General features: G+C 42.9%; 1 protein-coding gene across 4 annotated transcripts in view; it reads right to left on the bottom strand.

Annotated features, from left to right (window-relative positions):
* Window positions 1–24,458, bottom strand: part of chrm3a (cholinergic receptor, muscarinic 3a) — a 43,539-nt gene extending 19,081 nt beyond the window's left edge. For 2 of the 4 annotated variants that reach the window (XM_011602957.2, XM_029834763.1), the window contains exons 1-2: window positions 24,291–24,458; window positions 7,646–7,760 (exon numbers count right to left, since the gene is read on the bottom strand). The gene's annotated coding sequence lies outside the window, so the exon portion shown is untranslated. The remainder of the gene's footprint in view (window positions 1–7,645; window positions 7,761–24,290) is intronic. The other 2 variants (XM_003963731.3, XM_011602958.2) reach the window with 1 other exon arrangement.
* Window positions 24,459–26,955: the final 2,497 nt, after the last annotated feature.

A 26,955-nucleotide genomic window follows, 5' to 3' on the forward strand; every position in this document is an offset into this window, starting at 1 on the left:
AAGACAAAAATCAATGAACCATTTAGTCCTCCATGTTTCATTAGCATTACATTGATTAGATGGAGGAAGATGTTCCTGTTACCAGTGTTATAAAGGTAAACTTAACTTTACAAGACTTGCTGGTGAGCTATACCACCATGGCATGGCAACAAAGGAAAAGATGTTCAAATAAAGAAGGATGGTGCATCAGAGAATCTCAGCAGAGAGCAGACACATTTATTCTCTGGCCAATACACTCAGCTCTCAACAATGGTTTAAAGACTTTTCAAGTCCACCAAATGTTTCATGGCAGGAATTCAGAGATACAGAAAAAAAACCCCTAAACATCAGACAAACTGTAAAGATTATGAGTAAGAGCAATTCTGATGCATAAGAATGGCCTCAGGGTTTATTCTCTCTGTTACAGACTTCCCCAATAATCACTAATAACTTATCAGGCATGTTTCCTTCAGTGGACAGCTGATACGTTTCTAAACAGTTTGACTACACCAGAATCACACACACAGTATCAACATAGACAGTTAGTTAGCTCCATACGGATAAAAGGCTTTCTTTATTTCCCAACGAAGCCAGACCTCACTTTAGAATACAAGTGAAGCACTTTAAAAGGGCCCTACATCTGCCTTCTGCTGGGTTAAATCCTCCTGTGTTAGATCCTGACCAGTGCAATATTTCTCTGCCAAACCCATCTATAAGCAAGACAAAGAAGACAGCAAGTGGTGCAGGAAGACATTTGTACTGAACATTCATCACAGAAACAATGGAGGGACATTGTGAGGTGTCAAAGGCATGCGTCAAAGGCGTGCTCCTGCTGACTTCAGTCTGGGAAGAAATAACATACCCTTCTATTTAAATCCCCACTTTCAGTGTAAATCATCAGGCTTCTCCTAAATGAGACAAACCCAATTGTAAAAATTATTTCCCACCCAATTGCCACGATAAACTGACGTGATCATGAATATTCACACATCTACCAGTGGAGTGAAAAGAGAAGAGCCATCCACTTGAGGAGGATGGCTCAAATAATGTGTTAACGCACAGAGAGGCACGCAGAATTAGTACAATATAAGAATAAATTCCAATCAAAAAGCAGCTGCAATCATTGACTGAGGAAATGGCTCCCTGTGAGCATTATTTTAGCACACCAGTCACACTGGCAGTGGGTTCCCATGATGGACGGGGCAGACGGTGCAGCCAGAAGAATAGAACAATGCATTAAAGTTGTATTATCTGAACCTGGACAAACATCTGCTCACCGCCCAGGCTGCTGCTTCCCTGTTTTACAGACAGGGGCAGTTATTTAGAGGGTAAACTCTCAATGAAATAACTGGTAAAGGAAAGGACTTAGAGCTACTTATATAGTAATTATAACAACATCTCTCATAAGCATTGTAGATTTGAACTACCGTTAAATAACTAAGATATAGAACATGCTCTCCAGTTTTACTGTTGGTTTCATCTAAAGTGGACAATACTTATTATCATCCAGTCCATGTGCACATGGATCAATTAACAGTCAAAGGTTCTTCTGTTCTTTCCCCTCTTGTCTCCTTAAAGAGAAAATTCTTGTTATAAATACAACTACAAAGAAAATTAAATGGAAATTATGCCCATTTATAACAGAAGACTTTCAAAATGCTGAATATATAAATACATTTAATATTTAACTCATATCTCGAGCCAGTATTTAAAATCAGCTCCATCTGTTGTAACAGAGACCTTTAATAAACTGGGACCGACTGCAGATATCAAGTGGACACAGAATTCCTGCTCCAGCTTTTTTTCCCTGTGGGTTATGATGTAAACGATAGAAATACTCTTTATGTAACACCTTAACAATGTCTGGACAAAGAGACCCGGATACTCGACTCTATAGGCAACAACACGGAGCAGGAAGCTCATTAATAAAGGCGGATTAATGCCCACGGCTGCTCAGGCGTAACGCATTCCATGCATACAGTTTGGAGGGAGGTAATGAGTCAAATTACTTTGCTAAATGGAAGATCCTGTTGTTCTGGAGTGTAATATAGTGCAGAGGTGACCGGAGGAGGCCCTGCACTTTATTTAGTTCAGAGTCTCTCACTGCTGCTCGGGCTGGGCTGTTTTCTGCACCTTTAAAAGGGGTTACTGACCACTGCTAACACACTCAGGAGGAAAGTGCCTAATATCACTTTAATCATACATTTACAAACTGTTCCATCTGTAGCAGAGACAGAAGAGAATATGAGTAAGAAAGCAAACAAATCTAAGCGCTGCATTTTTAGCATCCAAAACCTCGCCATTGATGAGATGATGAAGAAACGACAGACTGGAATAAAAGCCAGACTGAGGGAGAGCATTAACTTAATTTGGTGAAGGTTGATATGGATCCTGGAGAGACGTGCGGAGCTGCTGATGCAGTCTTTGCTTTTCCATCAAGTGGAATGTAGGATGGATTACAACTGGATGTGAATACTGCAGGAAAGGATGAATGCCACCTTAAATATGCAAATTAATAGCTGTTGACCATCAACAGAACAAACCACAGTGAGCAGAAGAAAACCTTCCGATGTTGTTCTGGAGGAAGTCTGCGAGTGATCACGTTAATAAAAGTATTTTTCCTCCTTTACCAAACCTACACATTCCTGCTTAGAGCCTGACAAAAGGTTAGTTAGACCAAGGCCAGTCGTACTTGGTGAGTGTGTGTGTGTGTGTGTGTGTGTGTGTGTGTGTGTGTGTGTGTGTGTGTGTGTGTGTGTGTGTGTGTATGCCCCCCTGCATGTCCCTGTGTGTTTTTCATGAGGGTCAGATCCAAATGCCTCCAGATGCTGCTGCCATTTGCTCTCCTGCCAATCAGGGGCCAGATGAGAATGTCAGCCCCTCAGAGCTGTTTCACAGGCAGCTCACCTGGGTGTCACCATCACTGTGTTCTACCCCCGTGGCAGCAAAGTCTGACAAAAGCAAGGCTTTCTCACACTAAAGTGCCCCTTTCTAATTTATGTTAAAATAGTAATTATTCTTCAATGATGTAATACTCATTAGCAGCAGTTAGGGGAATATAATGGGATGTGTGATTGATTCTGTGATGGCTGGCAGTAGATGTAAGGTGGAACCATGTTAATGAGGTCAGAAAACTGCTGCAGCTACACACATCAATGTCCATTCATTCACAACTTTCTGATCACCATCTTTTCATTTAAAACTTTTATTCTGATATGATGAAACCTTTGATCTTCTTCGAAAAATGGAATCGTATTAATTTGCTATTCAAGCACATTAAATGTGCATCATGATTTATCATCACTTGTCAAAGCAGCACCTGCAGAGAAAATGCTTCCGTTAAAAGGATAGCATGTTATTAAATTGAATTTCCACAGGATTGACACCTCTGACACGGTGGGTTAATTGAAAATATGCCAACAACACGACAGCAGCTACAGCTCTACTGTCAGTCCCCACCAGTGATTTATCCTCTGAAACACCAAAAGGTGAAGTCAGAAACTAGAAAAGATGAGATTTTGACAGGCTCTTTGACATTTACACCCACTGTGCTGCTGCCCAGCAGCCTTCTTCTACAAAGGCCATCTGAATGCAGCACACACAAAAGTGTAATTACACAACACAACTTTCAGCTATATGAATAAAAAATGGTTAGTGGTTGTTACATAATCATACACAAGAGTTAAAATACACAAGAGAAGATGGAAAACAAATCTAAATCCTTAAAGGTTCATGGTGAGGAAACAAGTGTGTCCCAATTGCATTGCTGATTCTGGCACAGATTAGCATAGCCTGTAAAGAATTGCTGACATCACTAAAACAGGCTATACTAATTAAAGCCAGAATCATCAACTCAGATCTTCACACAAGTCAGCTCCTAAAAGAGAAATTTGATTCCAAATTAAGCTGTAAGTGTAGATTAAATGTTACCATCACAGCAAACGGGTCAGAAAGAGTCGGATTTTGCAAAATTCCCTCTTTTCGATGTGGATGTGCAGCCCATAGTTCTTGTAGGTTCAGCCCAACTCAGGACAGCTGTGTTCTGGTTCTCTGGGCAGTTATTTCTTATCACACGTGCACAGAATGTGTGAATTACACCTCACAGAAGCAGATTACACAACCCCATCCTATAATGGATGGCATGAAGGAAAAGCATGAGGGGAGGGCAAAAGGGAAGAAGATGAGCAGCTAGAGTGTGAGTGCTGGGGATCGCTACAGAAAGGGTTAAGGAGACAGAACATGGCAGACACAAAATTACCACAGAACTGAATTTTGAGATAAGAAATGCTGAAACTGTGTGACGGACCTCAGAGTGAAGTAAATTAAATACTGCAGCATGTCCCACCGGAGAAAACAGGAAGGGCCAAAAATACAGCCGGCTCAGAACTATCGGTTAAAGAGAAGACCCCGCCCATGTTTGGGTTGATCTTTGAAAGACATGTCAATAAAACAGATGATACAGACCTGTCAGATGTGGTCAAAGAATATATTAGTGCACAAGATGATTAATCTGCAAAGCAGAAAGCTGCATCTTCTAAATGATACAAACCCAGGACAATAAATCAATCAGAAATCTGACCTCTTCCAAGAAAACAGCACAAAAAAACGTCTTGAATGTCAGACTCTGACCACACCCATGGTTGTCCAATTTAGAGTGCTCTATGTGAACACACTCTGGGACATTTTTGCCTAATAGAGAAAACCTGGTGACTGCATGTTTACCATCTTTCAGCTGGAACACATCTGGATTTGGCATTTGAGGTGAGTGCTGTAAAAATGATAATTTGAGACAATTCCCGACAGAAAAGTGATGAGAGGATCAATCAGAATTCCTGGAGCATCTAGGTGAAGAGATGATGGTGAAAAATGTTTCCAACATGAGACTCTTTCACCACTTCCACATCTGCAGTTAAGTCTCTGCTGAATGAGCAAGGAGCTGCATGAGACAATACCTGAAACAACAAACTGTATTAATGCTGGAGGAGAGAAGCGGGAGGGATGCATCTACTGTCTGCAGCAGGGAAGGGACTGGGCTTCTGCAGGGGGAGGGCACCATAAAACAAGTGAAAGCTGTGGTTGGGAGGACGAAATGGGGAGGGAATACAAATAAAGCTTGTCACTGGTTTCAGTTGGTGTTGCTGGAATTTCAACATTAATGGGTCTTAGACAAAGATTTAGAGCAGCGCTGTGTTGCAATAAATGATGGAGATCACTGAGCAGGTGAAGATCACAGATTAAATCCCGATGATGATCTCACAAGATAATCTCACTGATAAAGGGAAGAAGTGTATGAATTACTGATCATTGTTTCTTTTTAAAATTAGTTTTTTTTAAATGAGTGCAAATGTTACTCATAATCAGTCTGTGGTTTTCAACCATGACAGGAAAAGAAAGGTAAAGAGAGTTTGCTGCTCTGGGGTCAGCGGAGGGACAGAAGCAAGTGAGAGCAAGAAGAGGATGAGGCAGGATGGGAATGAGGGTTGTTCCAAACAGCAGCAGAACCAAATTAGTGTTACCACAAACCCCAAAAATAAATGAAATAAGAGTCATGTCATTTGTACGTCATCCTGAGCAAACCTGAGCAGAAGGGACACGTTTGGATTAGACAGAATTCTGACCCATAAATGCAACAACGTCACATCTGCGAGTCTGCTGAGGATTCATCTCCCACCTAAATAAACTCTCCATCTCACTTCTCATGTTTGTGTCAACTTCAACACTGTCCACTGAATATCTGCCATGTATAAACAACAGTAAAGAATTTACTGGAAAACAATGGCTGCCAGTAAGAACCGTAAATACCAATCTGTGTTTGCTATGGGTTAGCTCGTGGCTATTTTATTTCACATAAATAGATCGTAACTACAAGTTCGAATGATTATTACAGTCAGAACATTTACTTGCAGCAGTCCACAGCTGTGGTGAAATGTATCCTACTCTCCAGTTCACAAGCTGACCCAATGACACAAAGTTAAATCCCAATGCTGACTTTGTGGCCTGCCCTTGAAGGTGTCCTACAACAGGCCAAAACAGGTGTCACTCAGCTCCTCGCACTTTTCTGGTCATTCAGACATGATCATGTCTAATGTGTGTAAACCCAACAATCCCCCCCACCTTCCCCCAGTGACAGGAAGTCCCACCTATGATTAAGGACCCTGCATGAAGCCTCATTTCCTGGTTGGCCCTCCAGATATGTTAGATACAGTCAGATTCATCTGTCCTCTTTCTCCCCAAACAGTAACAGATTTTGGAGCCGCCCATCAAACACGCTAACCAAAAAGAGCCTAAAACCTCCGTCCGTGCTGAAGTCATGTGACATATGTCCAGCTTGAGGACAAAAAGACAACTATTTTGGACAACTATTAAATTTTACACCGTCTACAAATTTAAGAAGGGAAACTCAGGATGAAGCGCGCCATGCACCAATCAGAGGATCACACACACACACACACACCCACACACACACACACACACACACACACACACACACACACACACACACACCCACAAACACAAACAAACACACACACACACACACACACACACACACACACACACCCACAAACACAAACAAACACACACACACACACACACACACACAGAGTAAGATGGACAGTTAAAATGTTAAACAGTCCACAGGGGACACCACCAGCAGATTAAAGGCCATTAAAAGATCACTTTGGCCTTGATGGATGAAAAACCAAAAACAGAGCACGAGTTTAAAATCTGACTCCGAGAAACAAGAAGAAAGACCAACAAGCTGGATGCTGACGGCTTTACATACACCAATTTACATCAGGAGAGTCTAAAAGAAAAACTGAATTGGTGCTAGAATTTAATTTAAACCTCATGATAATAATAGTAAAAGTCTTGAAGTTGAAGATTGAAAGAGGTACTTGATTTTTGAGCAGAGGAGAAGCTGCTCTGTTGACAGCTGCTGTTTTCAGACTATGACTATCCTCATTAATACTTATTTCCATTGCTAATTACTGAGAACTTCTGCCCTACATGGAGAGCCTTTGCTTCTGGAAACATGCTGCTGGAATGTAATTCACCAACATGTGAATTTCTCTTTAAGTGATCTGTAGACATTTCATTGACAAAAGCTCTTCTCTCCTGTCCTTGGAGTTATTTTTAAATGTCTGCAAGAATAAATAAATAAATAAATAAATAGGATTAATGCCGCTAAGAAGCAGGGTGACATGATCTGTCTTATTCCTCAGTTCAACAAAAACCGAGCAGCCAGAATTAAATCAGCAGAACACAGAAGCTACTTTTATGCACAGCTGGATTTAGTGTCACAACTGCAGAATAAAGATGTTTAAGTTTAATTCAACTAAGTCTTAAACAAAGACTCAGAGGGATGTATAGATTTATATATAGATGTATAGATAGATAAGAAGAAGACTCAAACAGATTTGGACCATTGACCTTTTTTCTGTTGGGCAACATACACAGAACCAAGCAGTCACTAAGATGACTGAATGAACTTCACCCTCCAAATGTGTGAAACACAAACATGTTGGAAGGCTGGTGACCTCATGCACACGGGTGAATGTGGCCTATTACAAATTTGGTATATTTACTTGTTGCACATGTCCAGAATAGTAATAACAACAGTAATAACTACAATAATACATTTCATAAGATATCATCTTTGACTCACCAAATGTTTTGGGGGTGGAGTGTCTGGAGGTCACCTTTCTGCAGAGTGCCTTTTGGGGTCCATGTTTTCTACTGAGAAGTTGTGTGATGACCCTTCTCTGGCTGGATCCTGGTGTCTGGGGTGCAGACAAAAGGGCAGAAGGGCAGAGGGAAAGCAGGACAAAAAACCCAGGTAATGATCATCTTACCAAATTAGGTAGCAGAACTTATAGCACACTGATTACTGTCTAGCACCACATGACATCGTGATTCATGTTTCTCTTCAGAAAAATGTCTGCTGTGGCTCTGAAGTCAAGTGTACAGTTCATGTCCACACTCGCCTCAGAGAAATAATCCTACACACTTAATTCATGTGATATGTTTTAATCACACATGTGGTGAAGCGTCCCCCACCCCAAACAGGATAATATCCGTCAAAGCAAAGAATGGCATGTCTTCATGTCTCCACAAGTGTTCAGGCCTTATATGGGCCTGGTCTAGTAGCAACTCCTGCTGCACATACTGTATCTGAATGTAGCCACGTACTCAGGAAGCAGAACTAAGAGAGGAACTAAGAGAGCTCATAACAAACAACTGCTAAAGAAAGAGCATGCCACCGAAAATAAGCAGAGTTATGGAGCAGTAACGGCTCCCAGAGATTCTGCTCAGCTGCAAATAAACAAAATCTGTTTGTCCTGAGATGTTCACAACCATTCTCCAGAGAAGAGCATCAGTTTTTAGTCCCTGTCAGAGGATTTTCTGAACCTCAGAATTTGATCCAAACAGAAACTAATGTTTAAGTTCAGTTCCAGTTCCCGTTATCGCCACCATCCGGGCTCATTATCACTGCAGCAAATTGCCCAACGCTGCAAATGATGTGCATTAGAAGCAGAACTGCCTGAGTTTGTTGCTATGGCGACCCCTCCAAAAGTGTCTTTACATGTTGGGGTTCCAATTGTTTTTCAACAGCCTGTTTCCTCTGTAAAAACCAGGCCAGAACATTTGTGATTTAATATTTGTGTCTTTAATAGTGGAAAAAAAGAAAATACCAACACAGACTTAAGAGACGTTACCTAAAGCAGTATTGCTAACAGAAGCAGGCATTAAATTTAGGGTGTTCTGAGTGTGTTGGTATGGTGAAAGACTCCTGCAAATCTCAGTTTAGACTAAAAAGGGGAAATGTTTGTTCAAAATGCTAATAATCCATCTTGAAAAAATATTTGGAGAAGGATGTTTCAGGGATTGTCCATGCAGGACTACGCATATATCACAGTGGCGGCAACTATAATATGAGGCTGGATTACACAGATTGAATCCTGCTAATCTGGCACTTTCGCACAGATTCCCATGTTTCTCTCCCATAAAACCTCTCGACTCTGCTATAAATCTGCTTTATTGGAAAAAAATCCCTGACTTGTCACCTTTCAGTGATTATTTATCCTCCCATGGGAGTAAAGTGAGAACAACGACAACACACTCTAAAAAACATGATTAATGTCTTCAGAAATTTCTCGTAGTCAAATACTGCTGTCATACAGATCGCAAATTCTGTAAAAGCTCAACCAAAATAAAGCTGAATCCAAATCACATTTAAAATAAATACTTTTAAAAGTAGCATTTTGGAAACCCTTGTGGTAATTGTTTTACTACTGTTGAGTTGTGATACTGTGGAGGAGCGGACATCATCTCCAGCTGTAACTGCACAAAGGAATGTAGGAGTGAGGGCACTGACAGATGCCTGAGACGTACGGAGATGGAAAAGGACACAAAGTGTTTGTTCTCTGTGGCTGAACGGCAGAGGAGATTCAGCCAAGGTCATCCTTAGCTGTGACATACTTGGAGTCAGGCAGAGCCTCTCAGTCGGACACTCTCCATCTGCTCCCGCTGATAAGAGCAGCTCCTTCATGTGCAGCTGTCAGACACCACAACTCTGCATTGTGTGCATATCATGGCATTAAAATAGCCTTTAGGATTTGTTGAATTGCACTACAGTACTGTTCAGATGCATATTAAGACCCTGCATTAACCTCTAGTGCACACTCACACAAATGCACGCACACCCACTCATACACATTCACACACAGACTATCTATCTATGCTATCTTTAACAGAAATGTGAATGTTAATGTGCTTGTTTAGTATTTGAGTAAAATTGCGGAGCCATAAATATTGGAGCGCCTGCATTAATGGCAGCTTGGAGTTAAAACAAATGCTTTGGCTTTGGGGCTAAACTGTCTGTGATGTGAGTGTCCAGGGTTGCTTTTGTGAGTTTGCCAGAAGCTGAAGATCTCAACATGTGATGCTTTCATGAATAAACCTGAATAAACTGGCGAAGGTGGGCCGACTGGAAGGAAATGAGGCCAAATTGACTGGGAAACAGATGGACGAGAAACGACAACTATAAAGCCCACGAGGCTATAAAGGAAAGGGATAAGGAGCAAGGATGAGAAGAAATCCTAAAATAACTACCAGATAACATGAGCTGTGAAATGCCTTTTAAAACAGATTAGTTCAGAAAAAGAAAAGTTGCCCTCAGATTAATCCATCTACAATTGAGGACTTATTTAGTCTTCAAGAACATGCCCACATCTCAAACCTATGAACAAAATCAGTGTCACTCTGTTAAATATTTAAACAGAAACGCTTGAATGTGATCTTGAGTGACCGCCTTTGGAAGTATCGTGTAGTCCTGTTGCTCACTGTGATTTCTACTGCAGGCTTTCCAACAAATGAGACACTGGGGGAAGACTGAAAGACCTTGACTTTGTGCCAAATAGCAAAGACTATTTTCTCAGTCGCAGAAATAAAGTCTGAATGCTCCAAAAACCTGCCGTCATCCACAGATAAAGCAAAAAGAATTGAGTCGTCCTTTCACCACCAGGTGAATGGCCAGGTTCAGAGTCTGAAGATCAAACTGGGCCTTGATGCTCTGAAATTGTTAGGAGTTTTCCTTAATGTTTTCCCTCTACCCCTCCCCTTATGTTCCTTGTCTGTGTTTCCCTTGTCTGACTGTTTCCTGACTGGCCGGGGCTGCTTCCTGGTTCGCGCCCATCGTGTGATCTACACACCTGCAACTCATCTCCAGATAATCATCTACACCTGCCTCCTGTTGTAAAAGACTGGTCCACATGTCCACCTTTGCCAATTTGTTGTTCAACCCTCTGTGATCATCCATTCATATGCCTGTCCATGCTGCCCAGCCTGCTCTGATGAAGAGTTTTTCTAATTTTAGTTATTTGTGGGATTCTGCTGCCACATTTTCAGTAAAGTCTGGTCACATCTACTAGGTCCCGTGTGTGTGTGTGTGTCTGCTTTTGGAGGTTTGGTTAGTGTTTGCCGCTCCTACTAGAAATACAGAAAAGTTGCCTACAGAAAAACACTTACTGATATGAGCTCCTCTGAAAAGTCATGCAGATACAAATCTTGGTCTCATCAGAGCAAGCTGAGGCCTGAGGATTGTGACACTCATGTTCAGATATGAAAGCTTCATATCAATCTCTTTTAAAGCAGCATGCTAAAAACTCACGCCATGTGGAGATGTGTTTTACTCCAGAAGACGTGACAGAGCCGAACAATCACACTGTCCAAAGAGGGCACACAAATATTTGTGTGATTAGACAACAAGGGAATAACTTTAAATGCTCTAGAGGAAATGATACTGTAAATTTAGGGGAACCATTAGTGGCCTACTGATCTTTGAAACCAGATCCAAGCGAGGCTTCACCAAACTGCCCTCAGGAGCAGCTCGTTTGCACGCTGAAAAGTAGCCAGCGGAGGGATGAGACTGGAAGTTTTGTGTTCAGGGTGTGAATTAAAATGCAGCTGGTGTTCTGCACGTCATTAACCCTCCTGAGCTGCACTGACCTCAGATGTTCATTTGATCTCAGAGTTGTGGTAAATGTGCAAGTGGAACAGAGTGAAGGTGTGTATGGAGCAGTCCCCTTTGAAGCTGTGGTGCAAAACACCTTTTATCTCCCGCCCAGCATTTGAGAGCAGGTCGACTGTCCAAAACCTCAATTAGAGTCATGGTGAGTGTAGAGGAAGCGTGAGGTATGGACAGCAGAACGGGAGCAAACGGTAAAACTTGCATCAAAGGGAAGCAACAATGCAGGAATGTGACTTAAAAAAACAGCTGTTTAATCTGGAATATGCTCCCTTCAACATGGGATTAATCAGAGGAAAGATAAATCTACAACTGCTCCATGAATCAGCAGCAAATAAACGACTGTTTCCAAGCTGTCCCAGCTGGTGTACAAATAAGCTTTTTATTGTTGCTCGTGTTAGTGGTTCATATTGGTTTTTAATGGACAATTAGTGGCTGTTTGCCTGATAAATGGTGTGTATCTTTGCAACACACTGGGAAATTCCATAGCACCAATTGCTGCAATTATTATTGTCATCATCATCATCATCATCATCACAACAAAGCATCTGAAAAGAAGTCAGAATCCCAGAAGCTCAAAGTGCTCATCTGCATGTTCAGTCAGCCAAAACCATGCAGGATGTTTTCAGCCCCTGGGAGGGGAGAGGAGAGGAGAGGAGAGGAGAGGAGAGGAGAGGAGAGGAGAGGAGAGGAGAGGAGAGGAGAGGAGCATCTCCCACCTTTTACAGGTGGGAGATGCTGTAGAGGTGTGGGGGGACAGAGCAGGGCATGACTCTTTACATTAGTCCTTTCATTTCTCTCCTGCCATCAGTCATCAGCAGTGTGAGAGCACCGACCTGCAAACGCCTTGATTTCGATTAGCTGAGCAGCCGCCGAAACACAAGAGGAGAACTGAGGGCAGATTACAATAGCAGAAAAAGACCTCACTAAAGAATTGAACTGCACCAACTTGCTGCCAGAATCAACAAATGAATATTCATTTTCATCTGCAAGATGACAGCCATGAAATACTTCCTGTACACAGTAAAGTCGTTCTATAGCTGGGGACACTACTAAAGAAACAAACAAGACAAAGATCACATTTCTCACACAAGTGAAACTCCCAGGGTGCTTTTTTATAAGTGAAGGCTGCAAGTGGACTCGCATGGTGCTGAGAAGTGTCTTTTAGTTCCAGATAATCATCTCAAAGGGAAAGCTCGCCTTCTGATTTCATGGGAAACAACATCTTTGGGCTATTTGTTTACCTTTTCACAAGTTATTTGTCCAGTTTGACCTTTTAATGCTGCACAAACAGCAAGTCACACACAGCGGGAACAAACTGGGGGCTCTTCACTGCAGCAGCACTGACAAATGAACAAGCATGGAGGGATGTGGCCTTCATCACTTGGCCTTGTTAAAGGCAACAGAGAGTCTTCAGGGCTTCCTTAAAGCAAATTTTGATCAGCCAGAAACATTATCCGGCATGTTAGGTGGTTAAAATGGCGAAAGGCTGTGGAGAACCGCAGATGTGACAGCTGAAGGCTTATTATCAATTAGACGAGCTGAGGCTCCATCACAGCAGGGGACAAAAAAGCCAGGCAGCAACAACAGCAGCAGCAGCAGGTGGATGATGAGCGAGGCTTTAGAAAGTGAGCCCTGCAGGTAATGGAGGCTCAAGTCGAGGATCTGGCTGGAGAGAACCCGCCTACCTGCTGCCTTGTTAAATGTCGACTTCACCTTTAAAAATGTGGGAGGCAGAAAACAAGAGACTTTACAGATTTGGGACAATCCCAGATGACTTTCAACATGAATTGTGAGGAGATGGAGATAAAAAATTGTGTTCAGTTAACTTCTTCCATCTGAGCTCTAAAAATCTGTACTGAATAAAACATTGTCAATAATTGGATTCACTTGGTGACTTTTTTCAGTGTGGCGAAAAAGGAACGTCTTAATTAAGAGTAGTTATTGACTGTCAGGTGGATATTTAGCTTCACAGGTTTTATTATGTCACTGCAAAAATAAAATTAATCTGTTCAAAGTCCGAAAGTACCTCCTGCAACACATGAATGGGGGCCATGGAATAATGAGCGGCATTTAAATTACCGGTATAAAAATGCAAGACACAATCCAAACAAATGCATCAGAGAGCGCACCGTGACCACGCCGTAAGAAACACATCTACCCTGTCAACACGTTCAGTGGATCTGTGGTTTGTCATGTGGACTGAAACAAACAGGAGGCTCAGCGCTGCTGCTCTCCTTTGTTCCTTCTCAGCTCAGCTCGATCAGGAGTTAATTCTGCTGTGACTAACTGTGGGCTGCAAGTGACAGCAACGAATTAATGATTCATTATGCTCAGTGTAAGCAAACAGTCAGTGATGGAGCAAAATGGATTTACACGCGTTCAGTGATGTCGACTGTTCCATCTCTCCAAAAAACAAAACTCAACAAGTTACAAAACTCAGCCTTCAACTCTGAGGAGACAGGAAGCAGGTTGAAGCAAAAACCAGATACACACATCTTTAAAAAGAACGTCTGCAGAAATCCAAAACCCATGATTTCCACATTCCCAGTCATTCATTATACATGTGAAATATTGCCAGCCCAGTCTGCAGCTTCCTGCTAAATGAATTTTCCATTTTCTTTTAATTCGGGCCTGTCGTTCCAGCTCTTACATTCCTGCATATGTTCAGAGAGATATAAAAATGTGAGAGTGCCGCTGAGGGCATCATGAAACTTTGATGCTTGGTGTCAAAAATATTCCTGCTTGTTCGGGGGTTTTAATGCAGAGAAAAGTGCAGAATACACTTAGTGCATGTGCTGCCTGCTTGTTTCAGAATTTACCTGCCGCTGAACCGAAAGTTCAAACGCGCCAGCAGCATTTCAGCAACCTGTTTAAGACCCTGCCAGAAAGGGTCACCAAACAGCAGTGAAGTCCGCCCCCCCACGAGGAGATACTAAGTCTTTGATTCTGCGAGGCATTAAGATGAAAATGGATGTGATTATTCAGAGCATGCAGGTTAAATATCGAAGAACGGATGACTGGATGTCTCATGGATGCAGTGAAGCATGCATGCATGTGTCAACCTGATGGATGAGAGCACAGCGCAGATCGAACAGCCTCGCTATTTAGACAAGACTCGTGTTAGGTCGAGCCCCTGTCATGTCACGTTCCTGAATGATGGCTTCAGGGAACAGGAACACAACTGTACATTCCCAGCCATTCACTGCTCCCCTAATGGCAGCATGGAAGTGGGGGGCTCAGTAAATGCTAATCAATAAGAAGTGTGCCTGCTTTTTAAAGGATCAATCAAAAAGCCAGAATGAGCAGGAGGTGCAGCTGGTTGTGTAGCAGCAGTCACTTTTAAAACTCAGATAGAGTTCCTTATCTGATTCTCTGTGGGGGTCAATCAGCAGGTCCCAGTTTGTTAAAGCATCATTCTGCTGCGTCCCATTCTGAAATGATGCAGAACTGGTGCTGTCGCGTTGGTCTGGTTCCTATAAGAGGGAAGGTTACAGCCCAGTAGAGCCTGAATCAGCATAATGTGCCAGACTGAAATGATCTAATCCACTGATGCACCTGATGATGCTTTTCTGATGAGATAACCTGATTAGAATACAACTGGGTTTTAAGCATCTATGACAGGTTTCTCATTTCACCCTTCAGAAGCTCTCACGCATAATCAGCTGGGGGGAACCAGAGGGGGGTCTGCTTCAGACAAAAGAGTCAAAACATATGAGAGGAATTTCATATAGAGCTATTGCCCAACTCACTATTTTGCCCTTATTGTTGTTACCACTTGAGACAAGATCCTAAACCCTTAATCCAACCCTACCAAGCCACCAGTAATTAGGATACATAGATTCAGCAATAAAGTGATTAACTAAGAATAGTGCAGGGAAACCCAAACATGGAAATGAAAATCAACCAAAATGTTGGATTAAGAACAATGTAAATAACCACTGTCACATCCTGATTATGATATATGGCCACCAAAGTGCTGTAAAAACCTGCAGCCAAAACCGAGCACAAATAAATTAGCCATTAACAAGGGATGAGGTTTGGTTTCACCAGTTCTACTGGTGATGTTTAGCTTATTAGGGCCTCTCAGATCCTGAGGTGTGTGTTTATGTATATGTGTACACACACACACACACACACACACACACTCACACAAACAGTGATAGTGTATATGTATGACTAATAGAGAAAGAGCACAGAGGTCAGGAGGTCAGCCCTCTCCCTGGTGGTTCTCAGCAGTAAGGGATTAGGCAGGATGTGACTGATGTAATGATGGCAGCTTAGGCACAATAAATGACTACAAACTTGCGCTGCCCCTCCACATTTCAGCCCAAAAGAGTTTTAATGAGATTAATTTAAAGAGCCTTAGTGAGACTAATCTGGATAAAGCAAGAGTGGTTAAACAAACACGGACGGCAAAGACAAAGGAACAAAGAGGAAACTTCAAGAGTTTGCTGAGGGTCATCCACAGAATCTGACCTGCTTAATGAAATATGATTGTGGGAACCAGTGAGTGTGAGCAGATAACAGGCTCAGCTCACTGACCTGTGTGGCCACAGCGACAGTATTCACAAGAAGAGGACACCATTTCAACATCTCTTGAGTGCTAACATGCACAGAACTATCTCAAACATGGTGGCGTCTCTACATTTAGTTTTAAATTACAGCCACTAGCAGGTTAAATCTGCAGAAATGTCGACTATGGCTAACGCTGGAACCGCTACCTACAATAAAACACAAAAAGCAAAACATTGTTTGAGGCCCTTCAATGATGGAATTATCTTCCCAGAAACCACTCACCGATTTGCTTTCATGTGTAAACACATCAGCAGAGGTCAGGGGTCAACAGCGTGTGGTATGGTCTGCACACCCTGAGGAATCTGAATATGAGCATTTATAAACACTCAGGTCTCCTGATTGCAGAGCAAAGCCCAAATACATATAAACTGACAGCAGCAATCCAGATAATAGTCTCATGGCTGCTGTGGGAAAGAAACCTCACAGAACAATAAGCTTATTACAGGCTATCAAATCTGTTTGACTTGATGCTACTGATGTTTTAGCCTCTCAGCTGCGACATACAGGCGTGGATTTGTAGGAGAACAAATAGGCTGCAGCGTTTTAATGAGGCTTGTTAGGATTCAGAGGTATAAAAATGAGAAGGGACAGGGAAGATATTTTAATGACGACAACAGCCAGACAGCTCATCACTGCAGCAATATTAAACTCATGGAAAAATGCAACATCATCCAAGCAGAAACAGGCGGTAAGATGCTGTGAGCGGACATGGATTGGTGAAAGTTCTGGCGCCATCTAGCATGCAAAATCTGTCCCATCCTGTTGGTCTCTTCTGGGCTGCCTCAGAAGCAGGAAGCTGCTTCGAGCAGCTTGAGGTTCAAACAGGTTTGATTGCAGGAAAAAAGCGGGAGCGTGACATCATCTTTTACTATTTCTTAAAAAACAAGGACATCACTGAGATATTTAAATGAAGCAGTTTTCCAGGAATGTAGGCATTCACTCAGGCTGATTTAACAATAGTTCTTGCAGGTTTATGTCATATATTTGACTATCTAAATATTGATAAATAAGAAGCTCCAGTAACTCCAGCACGTCGCCTATCCTGTATATGCAATAAATATGCCCAGTTTGGGTTATGATTACATTTCAAAATAACACAGAGGGTACTAAGCTAATAAACACTTTTTCTTTTTTCTTTTTTTTAACAGTGTAACCCAGCAAAACACATTTGTATGGAGTTGTGCCATGCTCTTCCATCCATCTCCCCCTGCTTCTGGTCTGTGTTTTATCCCCGAGACGCTGCTAAAGTTAATGTACTCCGGCTATTTGTTCCTCTAGCGTATCGCTTCATTTGTGCAATACCTCTGAATCGGCTGAACTGAAAACAAACCCAAGAAACCAGAGAGCAGTTTTTCCTTCAAGCAGCTGTCCCATTAGATCTGAGCCTGGTGCTCTGCACAAACCATGAAGGAGTCAAATGGAAAATATAAATTTTTTCAGTCTAGTTTTCTCCAGGGACCAAAAAACTTCATAGGCAAAACTTTCAGTCCAGTTTAAAACTGTGATTATAAGGCTGCTGGTTGGCAGATGAAAGACACCTGATACAGCCTTGATTTCAGCCCTGGTGTTAGGAGACAGAGACTGGTGTGACGGATGAAGAGGAGCCAAGAGAAGCTTCATCAGTGAGGAGGTTTCTGTGCCACCAGCACATCTGTAGCCCTTACTTCTGCTCTCAGAATAACTGAAAGCTGTTATGAGAAGTCATCCGTCTTAGACACAAAGTCTGCCGGCGTTTGCCTTCACATCCGTCTCTCTCTGTGTCTTCGACTCCACACGAATGAGCTCCCATTACACTAATGTGGACCAGGAGCAAGGTTTGAGCTCAGGAAAAGTCCCACTGACAGTTATTTAAGCTTCACTCAGTGAATTTTTATGGCTTTATTTTCTAGCATCGCTGTCACATAGAAAATAAAGAAATCTGCCCTCTTGCCTCCATCAGATCGATAATCATTGTTTGCCCCTGTCTGTTAAATGACTCAACATCAACAAATGTGAAATTTAAAGGAGGGTTATAAAAATAAATGAGGGTTTTATGAGGCTGTACCTCAACATGACAAAGAGAAAGTGGTAGCGCTCCATTTGATTGACTGACTCGACTCTCTGACGTGTAATCAGACTGTTTGCTTTCTACTTTCATGCAACACTTTAAATTCCCCGAGGATGGTTGCATATCTGTATTCCGCTTGCCTAATTCTCCGTTGACCTTCAACGTGTCTAATAGGACCAGTCCGTGTGCGTTAAAACGGTGAAAATTAAACACTGTTTTCAGAAACACAAGTGACAAGACAGCAAATTGGCATCCACATCTACGTCTTTGTAGCTCCAGACTCATGTAAATGTCAGCTGTGGATTTGACTCTTCGGGCCGGCTGCTGCGGCTCTTGTCAGCCTGGATTAGATTTCCTGAGCAGAGTTTAGCCAGGGGGCTCTCTCCAATGCCTGAAGTTCTCTCTGTGAAATGTCAGTCAAACAGAGAAAAGGGGCCTGAAGTTTCAGAGACAGGCGCTAGTTGAACTGATGGTAGTAAACGGTGAGCTCGTCACTCTTCCAACTATTGTGCTCAGAATAAAATGGGGGGGGGGGGGGGGGGGGGGATATATATATACTGTATATATACAGCTTCAAACTCAGATCCTTCAGATAATTACAAGCTTTTCTCTGGATGGATCTGTTGGTCAGGGAAATCACTTGTTGTTTCAACATGACTCGTCTAAGAATCACTTTCATTTTCTACAGGAAATCCTCAGGTCCTCTCGTCACGTCGCCGTACATGTTGTAGCAGAATAACACTCTAATAATCCCCTCTAATAGTCGCTCCTTTGTCTAAAAAAAACAACCTGCAACTAAAGTGTTTGTTGATTTTCTTCATGTTTATGTGGTCACACTAGAGGAGCTTCTGCACAGCTGCACACTTTTACCCTTTTCTTGACCCGTTTATTAGCAGAACCAAAGAAACATTTTAGATGCATGAATGCCTTTTGAGAGAACTCAACCCTCAGCTCATTTATCAAGATAGAGCCTGAAAAACAACTGGTACCTTTGCAGGATGGAAACATGTTACCCAAACACCACCAGCAGTTTTAATCCCATGTCACATGAAGTGGACCAAAACTGGAGACCAATTCCGACATATATTGTAGGGGTCAGAAGGAACCAATTTAAGGTTGAATCAGGAATCTGCAGCACCAGTCTGCCACTGGTAGCTGCGTGAGTGCTCGTTAGCAGCCAGCATCATGTATATTCTGGGATTCGGCTCCTGTAATATATGCAGAATAAAAAGAAAACTTATGTATAGTAAGATGTATAGTAACTTTACAATTTTACAGGTATTTAGGGGAGGAGCTACTCATTTGCCTAGCCTTTTATCCTCTTCTGAGAGGAAGAAATACAGGCTGCGAACCTACAGCCTGTAATTCAGATACAGACACATTAGCATATTCTGTTTGGAGCATATAGTCATCGCCACCAAACAACAAAAATGATGTTAAATACTTCAGCTGCACTCCTTACCATGTGTAAATGTGGGATTTTTAGTACCTGCATAAGATGATTATTTTGAGTTGATTTTTGCTTGAGAGGTTTTTTGGAAAGAAAATCACATGGCAGAATCTGGCCGCAAGCTGCTGTGATTGGGCCACACTTGCGTTTACTTTGAGATTATCGGGTTCTTGGTGTGACATTAGGAAAATGTGATACAGCAGCCACTGAAACACCAAAAATGAACCCTCCTGCTAATCAGACAAATGCGCCTGAGCTGTCTGAGAGGTGAAATTAGATGGTGGGTTGGAGGGAGCGTCCAGCAGTTACAGGGAAAGACTTAGAATCTGCACAAATGTCGTCGGGAGCAGCGCTCATCATTTCATAAACACAGGAATGACAGTTTTCCTGCCCAGATGTCAGCAGATTGATCCAATCATTAATACCTTCACGGGCAGTTGCACCCACACGTCTGTGGCATCTAGTCAATATGAGGAATTCAGTCGCCGCTCTCAGTTATCCAGAGCTGAGAGCTCGGCTGCTATAAACAATGAGCGTGTGTGCCAGACTGTTTGTCTGTGAGATCACTCATCTGTACCGCATTTCCCCTTTCAGTTCAAAGATATCCAACATGTGAGGGTTCTCATGTGCAAAATGAATATCAGAAACACTTGAGATGTATACCGTAAATTTAATAAAACCCCTCCTTATTCTGCTTTAGTGTTTACAGCAGTTGACATTTTCAATATTCCCATTTAAAAGTCTGCTGTATTTCTCCCCCCAAATGTGCTGTACTTAAAGCTTTTAAGCCAGGAAACAAACATAGATCAACATTAAATGCAGAACCCTTTCGAAAAATCCAGTGTGGAGCCCGGTGGCACCAACAGGGACTGCAGCTTATTAAAGGCTTTTTAAAAACTGCAAACTACAACAGATAAAAACATTACAAATCCCTGTTTCCTTCAGCTCCATTGCTGATGTTATCTAGACATTCATTATAAATTAGCAATAAAAGCTCTGCCCCAGAGTGGACAGTCCAGCTTTTCAATGAGCATGGCAGTCAAGTCCCAGTAACCAGAACAGCTGGACTACCCCAGGAGAAGAGGAACGAGATCCAACACGGGAGCCGTGAGTGACCAGCTTTTAGTTTTGTCCCACATTTGCTGCTGCCTGCTTATGGAAGCTGGATAGAAAAGGAATCAGACTGGCAAAAACCTAGAAAAGGCAGATTGCAAAATGACTGTATCCATGTCCCTGCTGAGGCCAGCTGCACCGCACGGTCCGAGATTTAAAGCGTGTCCAGCTACAGGACCAGAAGAGATGAGTGTGTGTTTGCACCAGTGATGCTCAGACACACTCAGCAGCACCCAGAACGTGTGGCAGAAAATAGAATCATGTGTGCAACTGTACAACATGCTTAGCAGAATATTTATTTATTCTTCATGTTCGAATGATTGTTTAGCATCATTTGTGCCCTCACACGCACGTAGAACAGCACACTTTGCTATGTGCAAACTGCCAGTTGTTAATACAGAGACTCGCAAGGAAGCTGACATTTTCCTCAAATGTTGATCCAATAAAAAGAACTTTGTCTTTTAAACTTTTTTAAACTTAAGGTGATTGATTTTGCACAGATTTCCATGTCCCTGTGCAGAGTGTTTAAGTTATTTTTATTCACATTTTCATCATTACTGTTTTTCAGTACTGCCTGGAAAAATAAGAAGTGGGAAGAATAAACTATAAACTATAATAATAAAGCCATTGATGACAGCAACATTAACTGGGAACAGAGAAATATTAGAAATGTTTGATGGAGGATGATCCAAACATCCATCACTCTTATATTTGCTCCAGAATCAAGTTACATATTCAGGACATCAGGTGGTGGCCCCAACTGTGACGGAAGATTGTGTTTTAGGCGATATTTCACAGAAATAATCTTTTGGTCTATGTATTATTGATCCATTTACTGACATCTGTCCCTAAAGTCAGCTTTCAGAGGGAGATATAAAGACAGCAAGACAGTTGGAAACGGAGCACCAGTAACACCCGACAGAGGCAGTTTGAGAAAGAATGGAAATAAGATTCAGGTGGGAAAAGAGAAAGCTGGAGGAGATAAAATAAAAAAAGAGGAATACCTCATCAAAGAGAGCAGTTGCAACCTGTGTGTGGACATGCTGGTCTGACTGGATTCAGAATGTAACCTTTAGCCCGACAGCTAACAGATTCAAAGTTGCCCAGCAGAGGGTCTGTGTACCGAGCAGACCTCCACAACTCAAGTCTATAACACTGATGACCTCAGCCTCACCTCCATAAATCACCTGTCCTCTCCTGCCCACTGCATGACCTTGGAGCTATAACTCACTTTGCATTATCTGGACTCGCATGTGTGCTCAACAGGCACAATATCCCAAAGTAAACAGCCTACGGCGTAGCTAACGGCACCCGTGGTCAGCACCTTATTGCTACCAATAACAGGCAGGTCCACCCAAGCTTTGGACAATTAGTCAAGTGAGCCAATGAGTACGGAGTGTCAGTTCCAAGTGCGCTGTGTTGACTATAAAAACCTCAATGGCGTTGACATGGTGTCATTATTGCAGGCAATATAACCACGACACAAAAAAATACACATGCAGTGCACATGATTACAAGCAAAGCTTCTCTGAGATGTCCTGTTCAAATATGTGGGCTTTTAAGGTGAAGCTTAGGAGGTTCTATCAATATGCAGTGTATACATGCAATACATGCAAAGGGCTAACCCAGAGCATGTGAGCCAGTGGAAGGCCACCCTGGAGCCACCCAGTTTATTCAAGTTCAGCCATTCCCATCAGAGATCAGTACGGTTCTGCATCCAGAAAGACAAACCTTAAATAATGAGGCTGGTCTGGAGAACAGTCTAAAGATAGATGTTCTGCTTTACTCTGTCATGGTCTGCACGGCTGTGGAAGTGGATTAAACAGGCTTTAACATCAAGATGTGCTCTAATGAAACCCAATGGAGGGAGTTAGTCCGTCTGTTTGGCCAGCTGACTCCAGTAATGTACCCTTCACTGTCTCCTGTGGCTAAAATTATCCCCGTGCTACCAGTCAGTTTGATGGTTGTAGCTCATTTGTACAGCAGCTCCAGTCCCACCAAACTGCAGATTTGGTTTGGTTCCTTTCTGCAACCGACCTCAGCCACACAGGTATGAGGCTGCAGGGATGTTACAGTAGTCTGTGCTGGATGGTCCAGGATGTGCATAAAACCAGCACTGAAGCAGTGGTGTAGTGAGGCTGCAATGATTGAAATTTTGCAGAAAAGCTGGGTTAAGTGATGGGTGCAGCTGGCTTTGTTATCAAAATAGCACTGAAACACAATGTGGAGCTTTTCTAATTGGCAGCATGACGCTGGTGGAAAATATGTCACCTCCTCTGCAGGAAGAAGATCACCTTCCACTCACAAATGTTTCCAAAAGCATATCAGGGAGCAGTTAGACTGGACTAAAGCTGTGGTCACACGTGCACAACGCAAGATGGAACAAAACACACATTCTTCAGATGATCATCATGCCAGCATGTGGGTCAAGTGAAGCTGGAGGTGCAGCACAGAGACATTTACATCCTGCAGTAAGTGAGGCCACTGTGCCCCAGCCTCCACTTACAGGCCATTTGTGAGTCACAACAGCAATCGATGCCGCAGCATCCTCCATCCGTTCCCCATCCAACACTCCTCCATCAGGAGCCAACAACTGCAGAAACACCACTCCAACAATGTTGACAGCATGTCAAACTATACATCAAGCTCTCCCAGTGCTGCTTAAGTTCTCCTTGTCTGATCCAACAAGTTCCTGCCTCACCTCTAGCAGAGTTGTAACAGGTCTTTTCTTCACTGTCCTTACTCCGAACCTGACCACACTGTTCCTGAAAGCTGCATGACATAGAAACATGCTGGATGTGTGGCTCTATTCAGCATATTAAAGTGTTGAACCATGCATGGCTGTAGCCACGCTGGAATAGTTTGTAATTCATGCTCGGCTACTGTATTGTCAAACTCACACTCTCCAGCTTCTGTGATGAGTTAATGCAGCTGCAGTCTAAAAGGAAACATTTGCTCCATGGCACAGATGCCATTCCCTCTGCTCTTTCTCATTATCCTGCACAGTGTCACTAGGAGGGAAACATTCCTACACGTTACCTTCTAAGGGCATCACAAATAAACAGTTACCCCAATTCATGAAAGCTTTTCACTTTCCATCTAAGGACACCATTCATTTCCTGTCGATCCACAGCAGCGCAGCGGGGATGACAGCGCCACCAGGGTTGGAGGGATTACACCTCAGTCCGACACCTTTTAAAAGTGTTAAAAGTAAAGGTGAGCCGACCCGCCTCCCTGCTTTCCAGAGAATCTTCATCTAAGGAGGAAGGCTGCGTGTTGAGGAGGTGCGCGCAGGAGGGTCAGGGTGGGCAATGATGCTGAACCGGGCAGCGCAGCAGCTCAGTTCCACCGCAGCATTTGCCAAACAGACATGCACCAGCACATCTAACTTTCACTGGGAAAATGTCTAGAATAAAGTGCATTCGAGGGGAAAACGCGCGCGTCTGTCTGCGACCCATCCGCGTTGCGTTCTCCCAAGGAAAACCGACAGCAGCAATGACAACAGCTCCGGACTGTTTTGGAGCGCACTAAAAAAAGACTTTACTGTGACCAAGATATATTCCAAACTTTAATTTGACTGTCTTTTCTCAACCTACCTATTTTACTTCATAGGGCGACGGAGGGATGAAGGTGCAAACTGGCATTCCCGTCGAACTTGTGGCGCGTCCGCGTTTGGCAACGCACCGGTCTGGTGAGGACTCATCTGAAGCTCTGACGGTCCACAGACGCGGAGGCTCGCTAATTTCTGCTCTCCGAGCTGGAGTTTGGACGGTGACGCGATGAGCTCGGCTGGATCCATGGGCGGACGGAGGCTCGACGCGTCGGGATTGGCCAGAGCGGCCGTGACGCACCGGCAGGTGGCACACCCTGTAACAGGAAAGTATCCTCCACCTTCATTCAAGACACTCAGGGGCGCGATGGAGAAGAGCGCAAAGTGTACAATCATTCTCTTAATAAAGGAATGTGACATTTAGATATGTCGAAAAAGCGGCATCTTTTTCTAATTCATAATCAGAAAAAAAAATGCTTTGACATTTAAAATGATGCCACAATAAAGAACCTCATTGTACTTGCTGTCTTTTAATGTTTCCCTTCTTCTATCTGACAATGTAACTAAATTCGCAATTAATTTAGAAAATAAAGTGAACAGTAACAGATCATCTGAGATCCTTGGCTGAGATCAGACAAGCACAAACCATAACAGACTAGTATTTTACTGAAAGAATTTCAGGCCAGAGAAGAACGTTGTGACGTTATGTTTATTGATTTCTTTTACATTCAGACAAGGAGTGAGTCTAATGCTGGAGGAAAATGTCTAAGTAAATTACTGCTGGCTGCAGGAACCTGTGAAACGAGGCCTGGGGCTTCCTGCAGACTCTCTGAGACCATCTCCCAACATTTCCTGTCTGATTTCTATAAATACAAGTTTGAGACCTCGTTCCAACATTTACAACAGAAGGTTTCTACTTCACCTTGTTTCTAGTTGGTGAGGGGGAAAACAATTTTCTCCTGGACGCTGGTGTATACATTCACATAGGCTTACATAATCTGGTGTCTGTTGATGTATGAGGAGGACGGCCTGGGGGCTGCTGATTGAGTTACTCAGTGTTCTGGTGTCCATGCTGGGTGGTTGTATACTCTCCCATAGCTTCATGGGCCATTTGGGGGTATTATAATGGGGGTAAAATAATCTTTGTAGTTTTATATGTGATAGCAGTTTGATATACAGTATGAACCAACATGTGGCAGGTAGGATTAGGGCTAATATTGACATTAAAGTGCATTTATTTTAATTCTGCCTTGACTGCACCACCCATGCTAACAAGCTATCCGTGCTGATAAAGACTGCAGATGACACGTGGAACGTTGGTTCTCAGCTGCAGCCCGGAGCTGCAAAGATATATATTTTATTTCTGTATCAGAATATAAAGGGAACCCAGTCAGAAGCTGTTCTCCTTCAGTGAACCTGCTACGAGGACTGATACTCACACTTGCTAAGCTGAGCCCCAACGTTCACCTTCCTGCAATTTCACACCGTCTGATCCAAGGGCTGCACCAACACCCCGATAACCGAGTCACCACAGCCAGCAACTTCACAGCCTTCTCTGCACTTCACACGTCCTCGTCTGCACAGCTCCTGTCAGAAGTCTCCACTAACCTGAAAAATGGAGTTTTGGCCTCTCAGATATAAGCAGAAAATCCCGATAAGCGAAGCAGGAAAGAGGTTTTTCCCACAAGGTAAAAGTAAGAGTAAGTGCTGATGGAAATCATGGCTGAACATAGAGCAGAAGCCCAAAACAACAAACACAGCCAATCAGGTCACTTCAGCTTCTCACAAAAACACGTTTATCCTACACGACACAATAAATCCAAGAGTTCTCTTCCTTTATAGTAAAAATACCTTTCAAACCATCTGGACTTTTTCCCCTCCAAATTAGGAAATTTTCTACATTTTCTACACCTCCTCTCCTCTCTTGTTCTGTAGTTTCCTTTTTGCCTCTACACTGACCTCTGACCCCCTCCGTTTTTGCTACACCATCCAGATAGCAAACAAAGACAGTTACACATGTCTAATGTATGGATGTTGTATGTGTGTGATCCTCTCCTCCTTCCCCCAAAGGTCCATCAGGAGAAGCATCTCCATATCAGCCTGGTCCTGCTCAAGGTTTCATGTTAAAAGGAGTTTTTTCTGCCTCTTATGCTTGTTGGGGGTCAGGATCTAAAGACCCCAGACTGTTGCTTAGTATGAAAAGAAAACTGTCTTGAAGATCACCACACGGTTTTTTGGGTCAATTTAAGAAGCACGTTCTTCTCAGGAAATATAATTAGCAGCCAACACCCGAAGCTTTTGTATGGACGTCCATGATCTTCCTCCTTAGAACCCTTGCGTCTGAATACCAATGATGAGCCGCATTATTCATGGAGTTCCTCCTATCTGCTGCTTTGTCATCTGTGTCTCTTCTGCTTTGGCTCAAAGTAAAATGAATGTAGCCTCATTATGTTCAAAAGATTCTGAATCTTGACAGACGTGGACCCTGATCCCAGTCTCACTCCTCATCTAACGCCATCAGCCTCTCACCATCTCACTGCAGCAACTATTTGGACTCTCAACAGAATCCGCTCAATCCGTCACCATCAAAGCTGCTGAAAATAAAAGCTGCAGCACTTCTCATTACTGCTCTGTGCATGATTCCAAAGTCAGATACAAGCAATTACTGGAAACACACCCAGCTCCACGTGTCAGAATGTTCCGAGCCGGGA

The sequence above is a fragment of the Takifugu rubripes genome, chromosome 4, assembly GCF_901000725.2.
Source record: "Takifugu rubripes chromosome 4, fTakRub1.2, whole genome shotgun sequence".
Taxonomy (NCBI): domain Eukaryota; kingdom Metazoa; phylum Chordata; class Actinopteri; order Tetraodontiformes; family Tetraodontidae; genus Takifugu; species Takifugu rubripes.